The sequence below is a fragment of the Coregonus lavaretus genome, assembly GCF_964263955.1.
Source record: "Coregonus lavaretus genome assembly, contig: HAP1_SCAFFOLD_54, whole genome shotgun sequence".
In the NCBI taxonomy this organism is placed as follows: Eukaryota; Metazoa; Chordata; class Actinopteri; order Salmoniformes; family Salmonidae; genus Coregonus; species Coregonus lavaretus.
The window spans coordinates 2537493-2559699 of NW_028158385.1; the positions used below are offsets into that span (position 1 = coordinate 2537493).

The 22207-nt window shown below is 45.0% G+C and overlaps 1 long non-coding RNA gene across 1 annotated transcript; it reads left to right on the plus strand.

Moving 5' to 3' along the window:
- Positions 1 to 20895: 20895 nt before the first annotated feature.
- LOC311124077 lies at positions 20896 to 21624 on the plus strand. The gene is made up of 3 exons (XR_014612687.1): positions 20896 to 20919; positions 21044 to 21135; positions 21341 to 21624. It is a non-coding gene; the product is annotated as an uncharacterized lncRNA (long non-coding RNA).
- Positions 21625 to 22207: the final 583 nt, after the last annotated feature.

A 22207-nucleotide genomic window follows, 5' to 3' on the forward strand; every position in this document is an offset into this window, starting at 1 on the left:
GGCAGGCGGAGCGAGAGGTCATAGTGATAGTGATTCACACCCAGAGAGAGACAGACAACCCATACAACCTCTTGGCTGAGATTAACCACACAGAGGTAGAGGCAGAGGGCCTTCAGGGCAAGCCAGTCAGCCTGCCTGCTCTGATCCTCAAGTCAATTGTATTTAAATTCATATTCATTAAAGATTTTTAGTCAAGACTTGAAAAGTGCCATTTATTTCAAATGATAATTATTCAGTGTCTGCAACCCTCAAGAACCAGGGTGAGTCTGGGTCCCCCTTTAACTGGGCAAACACAACTTGCATATTGTCATAGACTAGGCCGAAACGTTAATCTTTTAACCTTGCTTAAATAAAACAATGCATTTTTAATAGTGAGCAAGAGTTTTCTATGATGATTAAAGTTTTTTTGTCGCGCCCTCCACTTTTTTGTCAAATAATACATCTAAAAAAAATGTAATAAGTTAATTATTAAAAGCATTAAAATTGGGATTGGGATTTTTCCCACCTATTTATACAACCTACTCCACAAAGTTTAGAGAAATGTTCTGAAATTAATTAAGAATTAAACAGAAGAAAATCAGAATTGAAGGCAACTATAATGCAAAGAATTTAATGGTATATGGTTCAATCCTGTTTCTGGTCTAATGAATAATTAATATTGTTCCTCCTCTTCCTTGTGGCAAGCGCAGCAGCACACTGCCCTCCAAAGCCTGCAAAAAAAACGCTGGACTGCCCCTTTCCTCGCCCTGCATGGAACATCCAGGGTCACGTCCTTGGTGACGTGTGGGGTGACGTCCAGGGTGACCACAGCAACATCCTCTGGAAAGGGACAAAAGCGGGACAGAATGTAAATAAATGCAAACCGTAGGTTCTAAACACTGGCCAGTTGAATGGGATCTTTTATTTCAGCTCATGAAACATGGGACCAACACATTACATGTTATCATGATGAACGGCACCTGTCAGAGTGCTTTCTATAAGTCTTACTCACCTGCTTGGATGTCAGATGGCAGAGTGGCGTAGACGGCCACCATGAGAGGCTTTTCTTCAGGTGTGACGTCCACAATCTCCAAGAGTGAAGAAGCAGGGTATGCATCTGTGTTAGGGGTGAGGTCCACAAGCTCCAGGTGGGAAGAAGCAGGATCTGCCTCTGTGTTTGGGGTGATGTCCACAAACTCCAGGTGGGAAGAAGCAGAATCTGCCTCTGTGTTTGGGGTGATGTCCACAAGCTCCAGGTGGGAAGAAGCCGGGTCTGCCTCTGTGTTAGGGGTGATGTTCACAACCTCCAGGTGGGAAGATGCTGGGTCTGCCTCTGTGTTAGTGATGATGTCCACAACCTCCAGGTGGGAAGAAGCTGGCTCTGCCTCTGTGTTAGGGTTGATGTCCACAACCTTCAGGTGGGAAGAAGCCGGGTCTGCCTCTTTGTTAGGGGTGATGTTCACAACCTCCAGGTGGGAAGAAGCCAGGTGTGCCTCTTTGTTAGAATTGATGTCCGCAATCTCTAGGTGGGAAGAAGCCGGGTCTGCCTCTGTGTTTGGGGTGATGTCCACAAGCTCCAGGTGGGAAGAAGCCGGGTCTGTCTCTGTGTTAGGGGTGGTTTCCACAACCTCCTGATAGGAAGAAGCCGGGTCTAACTCTGTGTTAGGGGTGATGACCACAAACTTCAGGTGGGTAGAAGCCGTCTCAGCCTCTGTGTTAGGGGTGATGTCCACAAGCTCCTTGCGGGAAGAAGCCAGGTGTGCCTCTTTGTTAGGGGTGATGTCCACAACCTCCAGGTGGGAAGAAGCAAGGTGTGCCTCTTTGTTAGGGGTGATGTCCACAACCTCCAGGTGAGAAGAAGCCGGGTCTGCCTCTGTGTTAGGGGTGATGTCCACAACCTCCAGGTGGGAAGATGCTGGGTCTGCCTCTGAGTTATGGGTGATGTCAACAACCATACGGTGGGAAGAAGCAGGGTCTGACTCTTTGTTAGGGGTGATGTCCTCAACTTCCAGGTGGGAAGATACCGGGTCTGCCTCTGTGCTACGGGTTTTGTCAGCAACCTCCAGGTGGAAAGAAGCCAGGTGTGCCTCTGTGTTAGTGATGATGTCCACAACCTCCAGGTGGGAAGAAGCTGGCTCTGCCTCTGTGTTAGGGTTGATGTCCGCAACCTTCAGGTGGGAAGAAGCCGGGTCTAACTCTGTGTTAGGGGTGATGACCACAAACTTCAGGTGGGTAGAAGCCGTCTCAGCCTCTGTGTTAGGGGTGATGTCCACAAGCTCCTTGTGGGAAGAAGCCAGGTGTGCCTCTTTGTTAGGGGTGATGTCCACAACCTCCAGGTGGGAAGAAGCAAGGTGTGCCTCTGTGTTAGGGGTGATGTCCACAACCTCCAGGTGGGAAGATGCTGGGTCTGCCTCTGAGTTATGGGTGATGTCAACAAGCATACGGTGGGAAGAAGCAGGGTCTGCCTCTGTGTTTGGGGTGATGTCCACAAGCTCCAGGTGGGAAGAAGCCGGGTCTGTCTCTGTGTTAGGGGTGGTTTCCACAACCTCCTGATAGGAAGAAGCCGGGTGTGCCTCTGTGTTAGGGGTGATGTCCACAACCTCCAGGTGGTAAGATACCGGGTCTGCCTCTGTGCTACGGGTTTTGTCAGCAACCTCCAGGTGGAAAGAAGCCAGGTGTGCCTCTGTGTTAGGGGTGATGTCCAAAACCACTATGTGGGAAGAAGCCGGGTCTTCCTCTCTGCTACGGGTGATGTCAACAACATCTAGGTGGGGAGAAGCTGGGTCAAACTCTGTGTTAGGGGTGAATCCCTCAACCTCCAGGTGGGCAGAAGCCGGGTCTTTCTCTGTGTTAGGGGTGATGTCCACAACCTCCGGGTGGGAAGAAGCTGGGTCTGCCTCTGTGTTATGGGGGATTTCCACAACCTCCAGGTGGGAAGAAGCCTGGTCTGCATCTGTGTTAGGGGTGACAATTAAAATCCTGATTGGCTCTACTACTACAAGGCACTAGGATGTCATGACAAAAGGCATCTGTCAGAGTGCTTTCTATGAGTGCTACTCACCTGCTTGGATATCAGCTGGTAGTGTGGCGGAGAAGGCCACCACTAGGACAGGGGGAACTCGCAGGGTGTCTGCAGTAGGCTGGAAGTAGCTTTTCACCTCGTCCGCCACAAAGGCACAGACAGAGTTCATAAAAAAATGGGTCTTGAGGTCATCCAGGGAGAAGGACTGGCTGATTCTCCCGAGGATCGACCTCACAGAGTCAAAAGCAGCAGCCCGGGAGAAAGGGGTGTGAGGAGAAGAGGCCTTCAACGTGTTGGAGAGCTTCTCCCCTACGGCCACCACCATACTCACAGCCATCCCGCTTAGGAGGATGGGGTGATCTGAATGGTCTTCCTCTGGCTGAAGCCACAGGGCCAGGAGGATCCTGGGCACCAGCTCCACCACCACCTGGGATGGGCTGAGCAGGTTGCTACAGGGCTTATTGGACAGCTTGTCCAGAATGCTCCTCACAGCTCTCTCCACGATGATGTGGACCTTGGGGTCGCTGAAATCAACAAAAAGCAGCAGAGAAAGCTAAACGATGTGCAATGTTCACACAGAGAACACTGCCCTAGTTATTTTCTGCATAGCTCCAGATGTGTAGATGAATGGAGCAAGCTGTATGCAGGGCAGTACATGGAACTCACATGTCAGCGCCAGCTGGAGAGGTGGTGTGCATAGAGCGGCGGAGCTTGCAGACAGCCTTGTGCTCCATGTCAATCATTTTTAGGCAGGTGTTTACTTCCCAGGTCTGCCGTAGGAAACAGGAAGTCCCATTAGTGTAATTTCACAACAGATATATTCTGCTGTACTGACTAGTTGTTGAAAGGCTAGAAAGGAGCTCACTGACTGATAGTCTAAGTCTCTAACTCTCATTCTCTTACCAGCCGAGCGAGTTCGTTCCCCTCCTCCAGGGTTTCCTTCCACAACCTTCAAATAAAACACAAAGCATTTCAACTTTCCTGGCTTCCTATTTATCTGTTGTTTATTTTACCCACACCTCCTGGAGTGCTGCTGGTGACAGAGAATGGCAGTGAAGGTGAGAGCTGACGTGGTACTCACCTCTCCCTAAGGGATTTTTTGCCCTGAGACACCAGCCAGTCGCTCATGTGCTCCATGGTGACATGGGGCGAGACCTGGCCTCGACTCTGAAGCAGCAGATAGTGGACCATGAACTTCTTCTGCAAGATGAGGTAAGGTGTGAAACCGTGCCACTAAAGACCATATAATGTGCTTTCAGAAGGGCCTCTCGCAACATTTCACAACTGCTCATGTCTCACAATTTGCAAGTGATATTAAAAACTCTTATGACCATCTTCTCTAAACTGTCTTGAAATAAAACTCTTGTTTTGGGATTAAATCTATCTCTTTTTTTCTGTGGTTACTGTTTTTGTGGGATGAATCTTACCTGTTTATTGTAATATGCTTCCTCCCAGCAGGCCTGCAGAGTCTGAAAATAAAGGCTGCTTCTACAGAATTCCTTTGAAGATAATTAAAACAAGTATGCTTTATTAGGTACATTATGCACAGGCATTTACAGTATGCCAAAAGGAATATCTCCTAAGATTACCTTAGTGGGACCATAAGTGAACTCAGGAATGCTCCCAACCCTATCCATGGTCAGAGGGGGACGAAATGCAGCGCTATAAATATACGGGATGCTCTAGAGATAACAGGAATGACTTAAAGTCGCGAATGATCAATGCCTGTGGAGTCGTCCAATATGCTGCGCTGAGAATTGAGTTGTAGGCGATATTTGGATATGTTTGGCGCAATTTACATGTTTACATTCTATTGCCATGGAGAAATTGAGTTTCTAGAACCTGTTTTCTTCTATGTCTTTATTTCGTGAAATATTAAGATCTTTATTTTGTCATAATGTGTATATGAGGACGTTGGAGCCCGTTCCGATTCATGACGCGGTTATCCAGCTGCATGTTGCATAGACCTACTAATCCAACCTTGGCTTACAAGTTAAATTAAATTAGTATATATGCCTATACAAATCTATTGACCACATCCATTTAAATCAATGATTGTCAATTGAAAATGTGGTAGTTGTGTTATCCTGTTGTGCGTGTCAGGGCTCCTCTTAAGCACGTTATTCCAATATTTCCTAGAATTGACGCAGGTTACACTTTTGCAAAACTACTAGGTTAAAAATAAGAGCATGAATGACAATAAAGGTATGACTTGAATTATATGTGTAGTAGTGTGATGTTGTTCCCCTAGATTATGCACCAAATTGCACACAAGGACAGTTCAAGTAGGCCAGGTCAAGAGGGGATGTTAATAAGTTAATAATAATAATAATTGAATGTGGTTTCTTTATTTAATTACAGCTGCATAGCTAATTTTATTTTTTGGTGTACAAACATTTTTATGTATCTATATTGCAAATACACCTAATTGTAAAAGTTGTGTATATTTTGGTTTGGTCCATCGCGGGTTATCTGTATTTATGTACCCTCTTATTGTTCTCTTTTGCCTGACCTTCAACTAGCAAGGTATGTTGTCCTTGGCGCCGTAATTTGTCAATATAAAACTGTGGTAAAGTTACACAAAGTGCTGTTACGCAACTACAGGTTTTGTTACAATGTGGACAATATAAAGATGTATGTTAACAACTTTCACCGAGCTCGCTAATTAGGGTACCTTTTGTAACTCGGGAGTATTTGGGGCAGTGTTTGAGTGAGTTTCTATGTGCTCACGCAGGTGCCCGAGAGCTGTGGCTGCACCAAGGGCTAACCTATTGTGTGTTGTCTCGTGGTGTGCAGTTATGTCTTTTATTTTGTCAGAATTATGTTGTATATCATTTTACTTGTATTGTATAGTGTGTTGTTAGGCACTGAATGTGTGCATGCAGCACCTGTTCTCTTTTGCCTGACCTTCAACTAGCAAGGTGCCCGAGAGCTGTGGCTGCACCAAGAGCTAACATATTGTGTGTTGTCTCTTCGTGTGCAGGTCGAATAAAAATTATCCAACCATCAGAATTCCAGTTGTGGCAGTGTCCTAATTACGTGACCTGCCGACTGGTCATCTCAAGCCGACCGCCGGAGCTGTGCATGTGGATGATGTGCATGACATACGCATGTGAATTTGTTGATGGCTTACTGTAAGTGAATATATACTGTAAACAGTGAAAGTGAATGTAGCATATTCATTAGATACAGGTATTCGTGCTTATTTGTAAGTTTTGGATGAATTTGTTTTTTGCATTTATTTTTTTTGGTATTTGAATGCACTAAATTACATTGTATTTTAGTGCTCTGTTGAGCCATGGAAGATTCTCAAATCCATAAGACATGTTATGCTGGGGATTTTAGTGTGGGTAGAGGGAGGGGTGTCCTTCCATTTACACCAATTGTACAGTCAGCTCCTGGGAGTAGAGCGTTTGCTAGTCCTGAGTTTGCAAGCACTGGGAGGGGTAGGCTGTTTGTTCCACCTGACCAGGGTATCCCACCTCTGTCTTTTGATGTACCATCATCCACAGTACTCGGTGATAATGGGACTAATCAAATGTTCTGGTCCTGTCCCCGTCTGGCAGATTAGTTGTCCACTATTTAAAACCCTTTCTGAAGGATTTGATATAAAGTTGCAGCCTAGTGCAGAAATTGCTATTTTTGGAGTACCAAACAACAATCCTTCTCTGACCAATAGACAGCTAGATGCCATTGCCTTTGCCTCCCTGTTAGCCCGCAGAAGGATTTTATTGGATTGGAAATCTATCAATCCTCCCTTAGCCTCTCTTTGGCTCAAAGATCTGAAGCTGTTCCTAAAATGAGAAAAAATGAAGTTACCATTCGAGGGTCAACCAACTCATTTTATTCCTCCTGGGACCCGATGATATTCTATTTTGAACAGCTCCAAACACTTCCTCCAGATTAGTACTCTTGGCCCCACCTTGAGATTACTGCTATATAGGCCTATAAAATCACTTAATCACCTGAAATTGTTAGGCTATTACATTTTTGCTTTGTTTTGTTTTCTGACATGTAACTCAATTACTTTCCCTTTCTTTTTAAATGTGTTTGGAGGCATTCTGGGGGGAGGGGGAGGTCAAAGGGGGACTAAAAGGGGAGAAATGTACCATGTCTTTACATGTTATCTTTCATTCATTGTGAATACAAAATATATCATTTTAAAGGGAAGGCTTTGAAGCCAGATTTAGCGGATTTTGCTGTTTAGTTTTCCTCAACCTGTGTTTTGTTTCTCTCTCCTCTCCCTGTTAGATGGTGAGGCTGCTTCTCTCCAGAGGAGCCAACATTAATGCCTTTGACAAGAAGGATCGCCGAGCAATCCACTGGGCTGCTTACATGGGTGATGAGTTTACCACATCATTTACATTCTGACTAATGTCCTTTATACCAATGAATGAATGAATGAATGGACTGTGTGTTAGTCTCACAGCTCAGCTGTATGAGCCACGTCTAGTGTGTTATTATGTCAGAATCATGTACTAAGTAGGTTGATTAGATGTTTTCAGTTGTACTAACATGATGTAGGTGTTGCTTATGGTGCTGTGTACCACTGTAAACTAATCTATCTCTCCCTCTCTCTGCCTATCTCTCTGTGTTTGTGTCTCTGTTTCTCTCTTAACCCCCTTACTATCTCTCTCTCTCTCTCTCTCTCTCTCTCTCTCTCTCTCTCTCTCTCTCTCTCTCTCTCTCTCTCTCTCTCTCTCTCTCTCTCTCTCTCTCTCTCTCTCTCTCTCTCTCTCTCTCTCTCTCTCTCTCTCTCTCTCTCTTTATCCCTCCCCCTCTCTCTCTACCATAGGGCACATTGAGGTGGTGAAACTGCTGGCCTCTCATGGATCAGAGGTGTCCTGTAAAGACAAGAAGGTCTACACCCCTCTCCACTCTGCAGCCTCCAGTGGAATGATCAGTGTGGTCAAGTACCTCCTGGACCTTGGTGTGGATGTGAGTCAACACGCATTCAAATGTGTAGGGGGTTTTCATAATAGTAATGAAGAGAGAGAGGTTAGAGCCAGTGATTTGGACCAGGGGGTTTTCATAACCAAGTAATGAAGAGAGAGATGTTGGACCAGGGGGTTTTCATAACCAAGTAATGAAGAGAGAGAGGTTGGACCAGGGGGTTTTCATAACCAAGTAATGAAGAGAGAGAGGTTGGACCAGGGGGTTTTCATAACCAAGTAATGAAGAGAGAGAGGTTGGACCAGGGGGTTTTCATAACCAAGTAATGAAGAGAGAGAGGTTGGACCAGGGGGTTTTCAGAACCAAGTAATGAAGAGAGAGAGGTTGGACCAGGGGGTTTTCAGAACCAAGTGACCTGATCAGGAATGTATTGTTTTGTTCTCTCTCCCCCCACCCCCCCCCTCTCTCTCTCTCTCCACTCTTTTCCCTCCCTTGCTCCCTCCAGATAAATTAGCCCAATGGGTACGGTAACACCCCCCTCCACGTGGCATGCTACAACGGGCAGGATGTGGTGGTGAATGAGCTGATCGAGTGCGGCGCCAACGTGAACCAGGTGTACGAGAAGGGTTTCGCCCCACTCCACTTCACGGCCGGCTCGCGCCATGGGGCGCTCTGCCTGGAGCTGCTGGTGGGCAACGGGGCCCTCGTCAACATCAAGGTGAGGAGACCGGATGACCAACACTGTGTCTGAACTAAATAACACCCTATTCCCTATGTAGTGCACTACTTTTGACCAGGGGCCCATAGAGCAAGGAGCCGTGATGACACTGCCTGTGTCCCAAATGGCACCCTGTTCCCTTTATAAGTACACTACTTTGGTTCAAAAAGTAGTGTACTTATAAATAGGGTGCCATTTGGGACGCACACACTGACGCAGCACATGGCTTAGTATTTGGCCCTGGTCTACATTCAAATACCAATGGAATAGGCCTAACAATGCAAACTAAATGCAATCAAGCGCTCCTCCAATACGTGTTTGATTTTGCCTGTGGTCAGCAGCACAGACTGCCGTGTGAACCATCTTTGTCTTTCTATCTGCAGAGTAAAGATGGAAAGACCCCCCTCCACATGACGGCCATCCACGGACGCTTCTCCAGATCTCAAGCCATCATCCAGAATGGTGAGTCGCTGTGAATGCTCTCAACTGAATATATATGAACCAGTAGGCTCTTCAGCATTGTCTTTTGTCTTCAAACCATGATTCACTGGCACAGAGCAATGTTACTTGCAATGTGGTTGAACATGAAGCTTCATGAGGCCTCTAGGGTCAAGTGGTTGACGTGTGTGTGTGTCTGTGTGTGTGTGTGTGTCTGTGTGTGTGTCTGTGTGTGTGTCTGTGTGTGTGTCTGTGTGTGTCTGTGTGTGTCTGTGTGTGTCTGTGTGTGTCTGTGTGTATGTGTGTGTATGTGTGTGTGTGTGTGTGTCTGTGTGTGTGTCTGTGTGTGTGTCTGTGTGTGTGTCTGTGTGTGTGTCTGTGTGTGTCTGTGTGTGTGTCTGTGTGTGTGTCTGTGTGTGTCTGTGTGTGTCTGTGTGTGTGTGTTCTGTAGGTGCTGAGATCGACTGTGAAGAAAAGAATGGAAACACACCTCTGCACATCTCTGCTCGCTACGGCCATGAGTTACTCATCAATACACTCATCACGAACGCAGCTGACACAGCCAAGTGAGAACACACACAGTTTCCAGCAAAAATGCAACATGCATCTGCAATTCTGTCATTGACCGAATTCCCGCTTGGAGACTATGCTCAACACATTGTGGTGTGTGGGGGGTTGATAGACAGGGCATTGCAGCATGCTGATGTGTTGATCTGCTGTGGGGTTTAATGAGGACTGTGATGTGGTGCTGTTTCCAATCTTAGCTGAATCAACTGTAAGTCGCTCTGGATAAGAGTGTCTGCTTAAAGTCTCAAATGTAAAAATGTGTTGCAGGCGAGGCGTCCATGGGATGTTCCCCCTCCACCTGTCTGCTCTCAGTGGGTTCTCTGACTGCTGTCGGAAGCTCCTCTCATCAGGCTTTGATATAGACACCCCTGACGACTTTGGAAGGACCTGTTTACATGCTGCAGCAGCTGTTGGGTGAGTGGACTGGTCCAGGCTTTACACCAAGGAATATTTAGTTCATGAACTGGAAAGCCACCAGAAAGAACAAACACATATTCACACTCTTACATTTCACATTGTTTAGCAGTATTAAAAAATCGTATAGATCATTAGTGCGGTATCATTTCTGTATAATGTGGTTCCATGCCATGGTGGTATTGACTTGTCTTTATATCTTCTTGAAAGAGAAGAGAAACCTGCAAACTGCTCTTGCTAGTATCACTTTTTATTATTGCTTTTATTAGCATTATAAAAACAGTGATACTAGCAAGAGCAGTGTACGGGTTTCTCTTTTCTCTAAGGTTCTCATTGTTACCATCCACCTGATAGCTCAGATGTGAAAGGGCCTTTCTGAACTTGATATCTTGTTACCATCCACCTGATAGCTCAGATGTACGAGGGCCTTTCTGAACTTGATATCTTGTTACCAGTGGCGGCTCCTGAAAAAATTCTCAGGGGGGGCAATTTTTCTGATGATTTAGGTGACCTGCACACATTTAAAAAAAGATATGTCCAGCAACAACATGAAGACAGGGGCAGCATATAAGTCAATACCAGAAGCATTTATTGACTGATCTCAAAAGTGTTGGCTTACCAGGGTTGGTGGAGCCCTCAGTTTCATCTTTGCCTCGCAAAGCTAACTCAAACACTCCGCAAAACTTCACACACTGGATTAGCCGGCTGAGGATGTGGCGGTTCTTGCTAATGTCGTAGTAAATATATTTGTTATAGTGAATATGGAATATGATATGTTGAGTAAAATGTTGTGCTAAGATCTATTTAGGTCAGGAGCTGGTTATAAGTTCTGTTCCTATCCAATAACAATGGACAAAAGGGTCCTATCTTGTCAGCCTTGTCAGTTTCAGTTCTCCAGTAAACTTGTGATTATCAACACTAACCTCATCGTTGTGGCGGCGGACAGCTAGCCTGTATCCCTCATCCAGTTGAGTGGGAATGTTCACTCTCCCCAAAGCAGACTATCTCAAACAGCTATCCATGTGGGTCTTTGACAGCTCATGTTTCTTAATCTTTCCTGAAAGATGGTGCATGTCCGTTACACACCAGTCGCTGTCCAAGCGGTGCTGTCTGCCGTGCCGCCTTCAGGGTGAAAGAGTAAGCAGGGGGTAGCAGAAGACTGCATTAGCTACATCGCAGCCTGCTAGCCAGGTTTTTCGTTCGTACCAATTTTTGGAAAATCCTCGGGTGTAGGACTTCCCCCCTTTAGTAGAAACCTGTTGAATTATTAAATTTGGTCTGGGAGGTCCTAATTGTTTCGTTGCCAATTTATCTTCATTTGTTCGCCGACAAAAAGGAACTTCTTTCAAAGACACAATCGCGTTGCACTGAAGGCTAGCCATTTTGACAGTAATAGTGAATTGATTGATGAGGCTACCCGCTCTTTTCTTAGTTACGTTCATGGTTACGTTACGTATGACGAAAGCGCGTAAGTGCAAGCCCTCAGAAACCCATAGAGATTGTATTGAAAGCTCTGATATTTGAAAAAAATAGATTTTACATGGGAGTCTATGACAGACTTCTGTGCGATTTTCAACCTGACTGAAATCGCCCCAAAAGGGGGGGTGGCCATTTGAAGCACGACTTTAGCCTGATTGGACATTTAGTGGCACTGTGGCAGATCAGACGTCTAGATTACAACACTGATAACTACTGTTGCCGTGATATAATTGATTAGAAAAAAAATCCCTTCCTTTTCCCGTTTGGCAGTGCGTCGCCCATATCGCCCTATTGAACACACCGCCCCTGCTTGTTACCATTCACCTGATAGCTCAGATGTACGAGGGCCTTTCTGAACTTGATATCTTGTTACCATCCACCTGATAGCTCAGATGTACGAGGGCCTTTCTGAACTTGATATCTTTTTACCAGGAACCTGGACTGTCTGAATCTGCTGCTCAACACAGGGGCAGACTTCAACAGAAAGGACAGCTTCGGAAGGTCTGTCTGTGGCATCAAATAACTTTCATATGTGATCTTTATGATAATGGGGAATATAGTATAGGGGCATATAGGAATTATTATGGGAAATATTGGGCGGCAGGTAGCCTAGCGGTTAAGAGCGTTGGGTCAGTAACCGAAAGGTTGCTGGTTCAAATCCCCTAGCTGACTAGGTGAAAAATATGTCTATGTGCACTGCAGCAAGGCACTTAACCCTAATTGCTCCTGTAAGTCGCACTGGATAAGAGTGTCTGCTAAATGACGTAAATGTAAAATGTAAATGTTTTACAGCTCCAATAAGCTGTTTCTGTTGTTGATGTTGAATGGTTTCTGTGCGTTCTTCTAGGAGTCCTCTGCATTATGCGGCAGCCAATTGTAACTACCAGTGTCTGTTTGCCTTGGTGGGGTCTGGGGCCAGTGTGAACGATCTGGATAAAAGGGGTTGCACCCCGCTCCACTACGCTGCTGCCTCCGACACAGACGGAAAGTACGTCTCACACCTCTCTTACTGTTGTGTGTGTTGTGGTGCCATGACCTTTCACATTTCACTGTAGTCTGGAGAGTATGTTGTGGTGCCATGACCTTTCACATTTCACTGTAGTCTGGAGAGTATGTTGTGGTGCCATGACCTTTCACATTTCACTGTAGTCTGGAGAGTATGTTGTGGTGCCATGACCTTTCACATTTCACTGTAGTCTGGAGAGTATGTTGTGGTGCCATGACCTTTCACATTTCACTGTAGTCTGGAGAGTATGTTGTGGTGCCATGACCTTTCACATTTCACTGTAGTCTAGAGTATGTTGTTGGCCGTGTTTGAATACATACTAGTGTTAAATCTGCAGTGTGAAAGCTTGGCCATGTCTCCTTTGGGAAAGTGTCTCTGCTTGCTTATCTGTCTGTCTTGATGTTGGTATAATGATTAGTGAACTCTTGACCTCTGACCTCTAGGTGTCTGGAATATTTGCTGCGAAACGACGCTAACCCAGGGATCAGGGACAATCAGGGCTACAACGCAGTCCATTACGCGTCTGCGTACGGACACCGCCTCTGTCTGGAGCTGGTGAGTCAGAACCACAGGGGACTAGACGCCCTGCATTCACAGACCATTTTGTCTGCGTCCCAAATGGATGTAGGGCCCATAGGGCTCTGGTCAAAAGTAATGCACTATATAGGGAATAGGGTGCCATTTGGGACAGACGTTGATATTCAGTAGGTTTTAAGGTGTGGTTGCATGTTTGTCGTGGCCGCATCGTCACTCTTGATGTTCTTTTTCCAGATTGCAAGTGAAACACCTTTAGATGTGGTAAGTACCAGTTGGTTACTTTTCCTCACACTAGCTTGTTTAAGATACGAATGCAACACCCCAGTATGTCTGCAGGGGCTGGACACTGAGATTTACAACATGAAACATGCTACTAGACTAACCTTCAAAGTAAATATGTTACAAGTCTAAACTGGCCCGTCCTTGTCTTTCCCCAGCTAATGGAAACCTCAGGGACAGACATCCTGAACGACTCTGATGTCAGAGCTCCCATCAGCCCCCTACACTTAGCTGTGAGTAAAGCCTACCTGCTCCTGTAGGGGTCTCGCCACATGACAAATGGCACCCTATTCCCTATTTAGTGCCCTGCTTTTGACCAGAACCTTATGGGCCCAGATCAAAAGTACTGCACTACATGGGAAATAGGGTGCTATCTGGGATACAGGCATGGTGTTGTTTTTCCACGAAAAGTTGATTGTCCAGACACTCACACACCATGTTCCTATCTGTTCCTGATTAGTGTAAAATACATGCATATTTTGACACGGTGATGATGAGGATGATTTCCTTATTTTGCCCTTTGAGTTAATCAACCTCCAACAGAGGAGTAGTAGTGTGTTTGTTTCTAAATCTCACGCTTGGCAGGGACCTTCGATGTTGATGCTGGGCGGGAGAAAAAATGGGCACCCGATTTGAGAGACACTGGTCTACTTTAGAGGTCTAGGACTGTTTCTGTTCAGGCATACCACTGGTCTACTATAGGACATTGATTATATTAGGAGTGTATATCTGTTCTGGCATACCACTGGTCTACTATAGGACATTGATTATATTAGGAGTGTATATCTGTTCAGGCGTACCACTGGTCTACTATAGGACATTGATTATATTAGGAGTGTATATCTGTTCAGGCATACCACTGGTCTACTATAGGACATTGATTATATTAGGAGTGTATATCTGTTCAGGCATACCACTGGACTTTGCTTCAGACTGTGTGTTTGTTTCCATTCAGGCGTACCACGGCCACCACCATGCTATGGAGGTCCTGGTTCAGTCTCTGCTGGATCTAGACGTGAGGAACAGCCAGGGGCGCACCCCTCTGAACCTGGCTGCCTTTAAAGGCCATGTGGAGTGTGTTGACGTCCTCATCAACCAGGGAGCCTCCATCCTGGTTAAAGACTTCACCCTGAAGAGGACCCCCATCCACGCTGCAGGTACGCATAGGATATTTTTATTTTATTTATTTTATTTAACCTTTATTTAACCAGGAAGGGCTCATTGAGATTTAAAATCTATTTTTCAAGAGCGTCCTGGCCAAGATAGGCAGCACCAAGTCATTACAAAAAATTACAGACAGACAACATGAAAAACTACAAGTAATCTAGTAAAAACCATTCATGAATTCACAAGAGTATAACAATATCAAAAACAGCAAATTAAAAACATTGACAGGTCAGGGAATCAGCCTCAAAATCCTTCATCAGAGATTTAAAAACACCAATCGGGACAAGTTCTTCCAGTTTAAAATTATTTTGTAAGGTGTTCCAAGACGATGGCGCAGAGTACATAAAAGACCTTTTACCAAATTCAGTTCGGACATTTGGAACAGTTAGCAGGATAAAGTCCAGTGAACGAAGAGAGTACCCACCACATTTCTGAACAATAAAAATGCCCAAATAAAAAGGTAGTAAACCCAAAATGGCTTTGTAAATAAAAGTATACCAGTGACTGAGCCTACGAGTGACTAGAGAAGGCCAACCAACCCTGGTATACAAAGTGCAGTGGTGCGTAAGGGTTTTGCAGTTTAAAATAAATCTCAAAGTACCATGGTAAAGAGTGTCAATTGATCTCAAACACTGAGCGGAAGCATTCATATATAAAATATCCCCATAGTCTAGTAAAGGCATAAATGTAGCTGATACTAGCCTCCTTCTGGCTTCAAAAGAAAAACAGGCCTTATTCCTAAAATAAAATCCCAATTTCAGCTTCAATTTTTTTGTAAGTTGTTGAATATGCAATTTAAAAGAGAGGCCGTCATCAATTAGAATTCCAAGATATTTATATGAGGTTACAACCTCAATCTCCTTGCCCTGACAGGTAGTAACAGGTGAAAGGTTCAGAGGTCTATTTCTTGCATTAGAAAACACCATTAGTTTAGTTTTGTCAGTATTGAGGATAAGCTTCAATTGACACAAGGTATGTTGAACAGTATAAAAAGCAGTTTGCAAGTTCTGGAAAGCTTTTGTAAGAGATGAGGCACAACAGTAAATAACAGTATCATCAGCATAAAAATGAAGTTGTGCATTTTGGACATTTTTGTCTAAATCATTAATATAAATAGTGAATAAGAGAGGACCAAGTACAGAGCCCTGGGGCACACCATTCAGGACAGACAATTTAACAGACATAAGCCCATCAAATTGAGTGCACTGAGTTCTATCAGACAGATAGTTAGCAAACCATGCAACTGCATGCTCCGAAAGACCTACACTCAACAATCTCTGCCTTAGTATAGCATGATCAACTGTATCAAAAGCCTTAGAGAGATCAATAAAAAGTGAGACACAGTGCTGTTTTTTGTCAAGGGCTTCAGTGATATCATTTAAAACCTTCATGGCTGCTGTAATTGTGCTATGCTTCTTCCTGAAGCCCGATTGATACATTGATAAAATAGAGTTAGTAAATAAAAACTCTTTTAGCTGTTCACTTACAAGGGTTTCAAGTATTTTCACCAGGGGTGACAGCTTTGAGATTGGCCTATAATTATTTAAAAGAGTTGGATCTCCCCCTTTTAAAAGTGGTAGGACAAATGCTGATTTCCAGATCTTTGGAATTTCATTACATTCCAGGGTTAGATTGAACAGATATGTAAGTGGTTCAGCTATGAAATCAGCTGCCAGATTTAAAAAGCAGGGATCCAAAAGATCAGGACCTGCAGGCTTTCTTTGATCTAAGGATTTCAGGGCTTTATGTACCACCTGCACTGAGAATGGCAGAAAGCTAAAAGTTTGACCAGCTCTCACTGGTTCATCCACACAGGGTTGTACAGAGACAGAGGACACTGAATCAAACAGCCTACCAGATGATACAAAGTGCTCATTGAAACAATTCAGCATTTCAGTTTTGTCATATATAGCAACAGAGTCCTTCAAAACACATGACGGTAATTCATTAACATTACTGTTACCAGACATAGACTTAATAGCATTCCAAAACTTTCTAGGGTCATTCAGGTTATCAGTGGTAACAGACATAAAATATTCAGACTTGGCCTTCCTGAGAAGAAAAGAACACTTGTTTCTTAACTGCCTAAAAATAAGCCAATCAGCATCAGAACAAGATTTCCTTGCTTTAGCCCAGGCTAGATTACGGTCGTGAATAATACAAGACAGCTCAGAAGAAAACCATGGATTATCCCGCCCTTTAACCCTGAACCTGCGGAATGGTGCATGTTTGTTTACTATTTGGAAAAAACCATCATGAAAGAATATCCAGGCAGTTTCCACATCAGGGATAAGCTCAATCTTGCTCCAGTCAAAATAAAACAAATCATGAAAGAAAGCCTGCTCATTAAAACACTTCAAATTTCTCTTACGAATAAAACGTGGATTTGTCTTTGGAACCTTAGTATTTCTAACAGCAACAACAGCACAATGGTCACTTAAATCATTACAAAAAACACCAACCGCAGAATATTTATGTGGAACATTTGTCAATATCAAATCAATCAGGGTAGATTTATCAGGGCATTTAAGATTTGGGCGAGTGGGTGAATTAATCAACTGGGTAAGATTCATAGAATTACAAAACATTTTTAAATCATCAGACACCGGCTTTAACCAACACCAGTTGAGATCACCAATCAAGATCATTTCACTGTAAAGAAGTTTAGACATAAGGTGCGTCAAAGAAGAAAATGCATCACCAAGAGCAGAGGGGGGTCTATAACAGCCAATCACAGTTATAGAGAGGCCCTTTGAAACCTCAATATTCAAAGCAAGAAATTCCAACTGTTTACAAATAGTTTCAGACTTTGCCACACTTACATGGAATTTAGATTTTACATATATAGCCACACCCCCACCTTTCTTAACCCGATCTGCACGATAAACATTGTAACCACTTATACAAATATCCTTATCAAAAATAGACTTGCTGAGCCAGGTTTCAGAAAACACAATTACATCAGCATCAGTTGATTTAGCCCAAATCCTAACCCCATCAATTTTTGACAACAGGCTGCGTACATTTAAATGAAAAATACCAAAACCAGATCTTGATTTAAAATCGGAGGGGGTTTGGAGACATTTCATATCAGGGCCAGGGTTAGGTTGCACGTTACCCGATATCAACAACAGAAGAATAACTAGGCACCTCTGTTTAATAACCTTGCACGGCTTCTCTTTTTTAAGAGACCTACTGCAAGCGAATTCTACAAGTGAGTTTCCAGACAATACAAAACAGTCATTTAAAACCATTAGACTTTGGTAGTGACACAAATTCGTACTGTTCACATCATGCCACAAATGCATCGGCACTTGGACGAGTGGACCGAGTGAAAAAGAGCGAGTTCCTGCAGACAAAATGTCTAATGGACGCGAGAGTACATTGTCAGATGTACTCACCCTGCGACAATGTTCGTTTTCTCCAGAGTTCAGTAAAGTCAGTGCACAAAGCAATACCACGTAAATTGTCATTTTCTCTGACCAAAAAAACCAAGAGGCCAACGAAGGTAAGTGGAGAGAGGGACGGCGTGTATGTGAGTCAATGTGAGTGTTTGCGCGTGTGAGTAGATTGGGTGTTGATATCACGTAAGACCTAGAGATTCTGTAATTCAAAAGTTTTCCTTACCAAGATGGACATTTGTTTGGTCATGTTGCTAGGATGCCAATGTCCACTCTAGGGATATTATATAGCATAGTGTGAAAATGCCCACTACACACTGATCTAAGGTCATTTTTTGTCATTATTGCTGAGGATCTGGGGAGGGTAAGCTGATCCTAGATCAGTGCACAGGGGGACTTCTATCCAGAGCCAGGTACACAGCTAGCAGGTGACAGGCTTCGAGGGCCTCAGCCCCAAAATGTTTTATTATCTGCTGTGTTAACATCATGAGGATGTCATCTACCAATACCACTGTTCTAGAAATCTGTCTGTTCATGTGAAGGTAATAGTCGTCCAGCAATCAGCTCATATCCTCTCTGTTTACCCTCCTCTAGCTACCAACGGTCAATCATCTCACATTCTTATATCCTCTCTGTTTAGCCTCCTCTAGCTACCAACGGTCAATCATCTCACATTCTTATATCCTCTCTGTTTATCCTCCTCTAGCTACCAACGGTCAATCATCTCACATTCTTATATCCTCTCTGTTTAGCCTCCTCTAGCTACCAACGGTCAATCATCTCACATTCTTATATCCTCTCTGTTTATCCTCCTCTAGCTACCAACGGTGATTCGGAGTGTTTGTGTTTGCTGATTGGAAATGCTGACCTCCAGAGTGCAGTGGACGTTCAAGGCGGGAATGGACAGTAAGTCAATTGGGTTTTGGATACAATTCCTGAAATAAAGAGATTTTGACACTAGGTCTACGTCCCAAATGGCACCCTATGCCCTACTTGGTGCACTACTTTAAACCAGAACCCTATGGGCTCAGGTCAAAAGTAGTGTACCATATAGGGAATAGGTTGCCATTTGGGACTCAGCCTGGTTATTACCAGTTTGTAATATGACCTTGTTGTCTTGTGTATCAGAACCCCTCTGATGCTGTCGGTGCTGAGCGGACACACAGACTGTTTGTACTCACTGCTCAACAAGGGAGCCAGCGTAGAAGCCAAAGACAAGTGGGGCAGAACAGCGCTACACAGAGGGGTGAGGAGGAGAGCTGGCTGTATACGCTCACACACAGAAAGAGACGGGGAGGCTCAAATATACATATTATCTTCAGAAAAGTAGTTGTCCATGGGTAGTGGTGTATTCATCCCTGTAGGGGGACCTGCCAATTTGTAATAATTGATGATTCATTATTATATCATTGATTATTAGTTATTTCAAATCCATTCTTGTCTCCCCGCCCTTCCTCCCAGGCGGTGACGGGTCATGAGGAGTGTGTGGAGGCCCTGCTGCAGCACAGCGCCAGCTTCCTGGTTCGGGACTGTAAGGGGCGGACCCCTGTCCACCTGGCGGCGGCATCCGGACACATCGGGGTGCTGGGGGGGCTCCTACACGCCGCCCAGTCAGTGGAGACCCTCCCCGTCATCACAGACAACCAGGGCTACACGCCACTACACTGGGCCTGCTACAACGGTACGTACTGGACTAACGGAACACTAGATCTTTTCTGATTTTCTCTCTTCAGCACCGTAAACATGTCCCTGAATTAGGCAGGCCATACAACGGTACGTACTGACTAACTGGACTGTAGCTCTGTTCTCTCCTCCATGAAGTGTACACTCATTCACTCCCTCTTGTGGCTTGAAAAGCATTCGATTGGTGTGGACGGAGCCATGTGGGGGAATGAACAAGACTACAACAGAATTAGGGGTTATGACTCTCAGTGGAGGACCTTACACTGAAACATGACTTTGTCAGGGATTGACATAGCACATGTTGTAGCTAAAACATCTTTTGTGACTTCACCATTGTCAGATGTGTAGCTTTCTCTGAGAGTATTGTTGTGGTCTGCAGCGACGTCATCTTTTTCCTGTATGAATCAATCTTCCACTAGGCCATGACACGTGTGTAGAGGTGCTGCTGGAACAGGAGGTTTTCCACAAGACCGAGGGCAACTCGTTCAGCCCCCTCCACTGTGCTGTGATCAATGACAACGAGGGGGCTGCAGAGATGCTGATTGACACTCTGGGGCCGGCCATTGTCAACGCCACTGACACCAAGAACCGGTAACTACAGCACATGACAAAGTCCTTTTCTTCTGGAGAATAATGTTGTCTTGGGAATAAAATGACCTCTGGGGTTGGATGAGGGATTGTAGATTACTTTTAATACATCTATTAGTGATTTTATATTTCTATGGTATAAACAGGGTTAATTGAACAAACTTGTTTATAACAGTCCTACATGATGTCGGTGAAATAAGTTTCCTCTCTCTCCAGGACCCCCCTGCATGCGGCGGCTTTCACGGACCACGTGGAGTGTCTTCAGCTGCTGCTAGGCCACAACGCCCAGGTCAACTCCCCCGATGCCTCCGGGAAGACCTCCCTCATGATGGCTGCTGAGAACGGACAAACCAACGCTGTCGGTACGCAGCCCCCTCTCCTCCGCTTTGCCTCGACCAGCCGGCTTAAGTTCAACATGTCTGTTTTACATTTTAATAAGTCGCTTAATTTCCTAATTGAGTTTCTTTATGTTTCTCTGTCTGTGTCAGAGCTGTTGGTGAGCAGTGCCAAAGCAGAGCTCACCCTGCAGGATGCAGTCAAGAACACTGCTCTTCATCTGGCCTGCAGTAAGGTGAGCATCCCCACATGAAGATGACGTTCATCTGAACAGTTGGCTCTCTCTGGTTAAAATTTTGGTCTGACATGTTTGACTCTGGTTTTTAAAGGGGCATGAAACCAGTGCTTTGTTGATATTGGAGAAGATTACAGACAGGAACCTCATCAACTCGACTAACGCAGCCTTACAGACGTACGTATGGTTCAGCTGTATTAATTGGGCCAGAAGAATTAGAAGAAGTGCACTATATAGTGAATAGTCATTTGGGAGGTATCCTCATTTGCTGCTGGCTAATCTGACGGTACTTTCTCCTCAGGCCGTTACACGTTGCAGCCAGAAATGGTCTGACGGTGGTGGTTCAGGAGCTACTAGTGAAGGGTGCTAGCGTGCTCGCAGTCGATGAGAATGGTAAGATCCATAACGCTAACACCGTTTTCTTCTGTACTTCTCTTCTCAATGTGTCCACAAATGTTTCTCTCTAGTCCACTGCTTGGTTATTGTCTTAACTTTGTATCTCCTAGCCTGCTGTTATTTCATGTTTTTCACCAAAAGTGTTGTAGTAAATGGTGATGCTCCTGAAGTGACCCTCTGCTGTTCTGTTTGAACCCCTCAGGTTACACGCCTGCCTTGGCCTGTGCCCCCAACAAAGACGTGGCGGACTGCCTGGCGCTGATCCTGTCCACCATGATGCCCGTGTCCCCCTGCAACCCGGCGCCCAGCCTGTCCTTCAGTGCCATTAACCACTACACCACCAGCCCCTCCAAGAGTGTGACCTTCGACAGCCTGCCCGTGCTGCGCAGCGAGCACAGCTCCTACTGCAGCTTCAACAACATCGGCCACCGCGAACACGATGGAGGCTTCTACAAGGATGAGGAACTCAACGACTCAGACTCAGAGACATACTGAAGGGGGTGGTGGTCGCTGCCCAGGAGGGGAGCCAAGGGCAGGCAGATGGACAGTGAAGTGGGGCAGAGGCCACAAACAAATCCACACATACACACCGTGTCTTAAATCACCACAGCCCGCTTTGGGAGGGCACGAGCCGAGACAGTCCGCACAGGAGCCTTAAGAGTCCCGCAGATGGAGAGAGAGAAATGGAGGGAGGGAGGGAGAGGGGGAGGCACAACAGGCTGGCTGGCCACACTCATCCTCTCGTACCACCAGGTGTCCTTCCAGCAGATACTGGACTTCAGAGGAACTGCTGCTGCTATACCCCACCTTTACCTTTACCCACAAAGGTCCTAAACGGTAGAAACTGTCCAGCCAACAGACAGACGGACACCTTATGACGGCAATAACCTGTAGTCCAAGGGGATAGTAGCACTTCACTGAGTGAAAAACAGACATGGACCAAAAGATGTGGAAGAAGCCTTTTCAAAACCTGTTTTGACAGTAGAAATGGGATTGAGCGTTTTGGGGATGAGAAAAAACATAAGGAGTGATGTTTCATTTAAGTTTTATGAGAGTGATGGTCATGTTT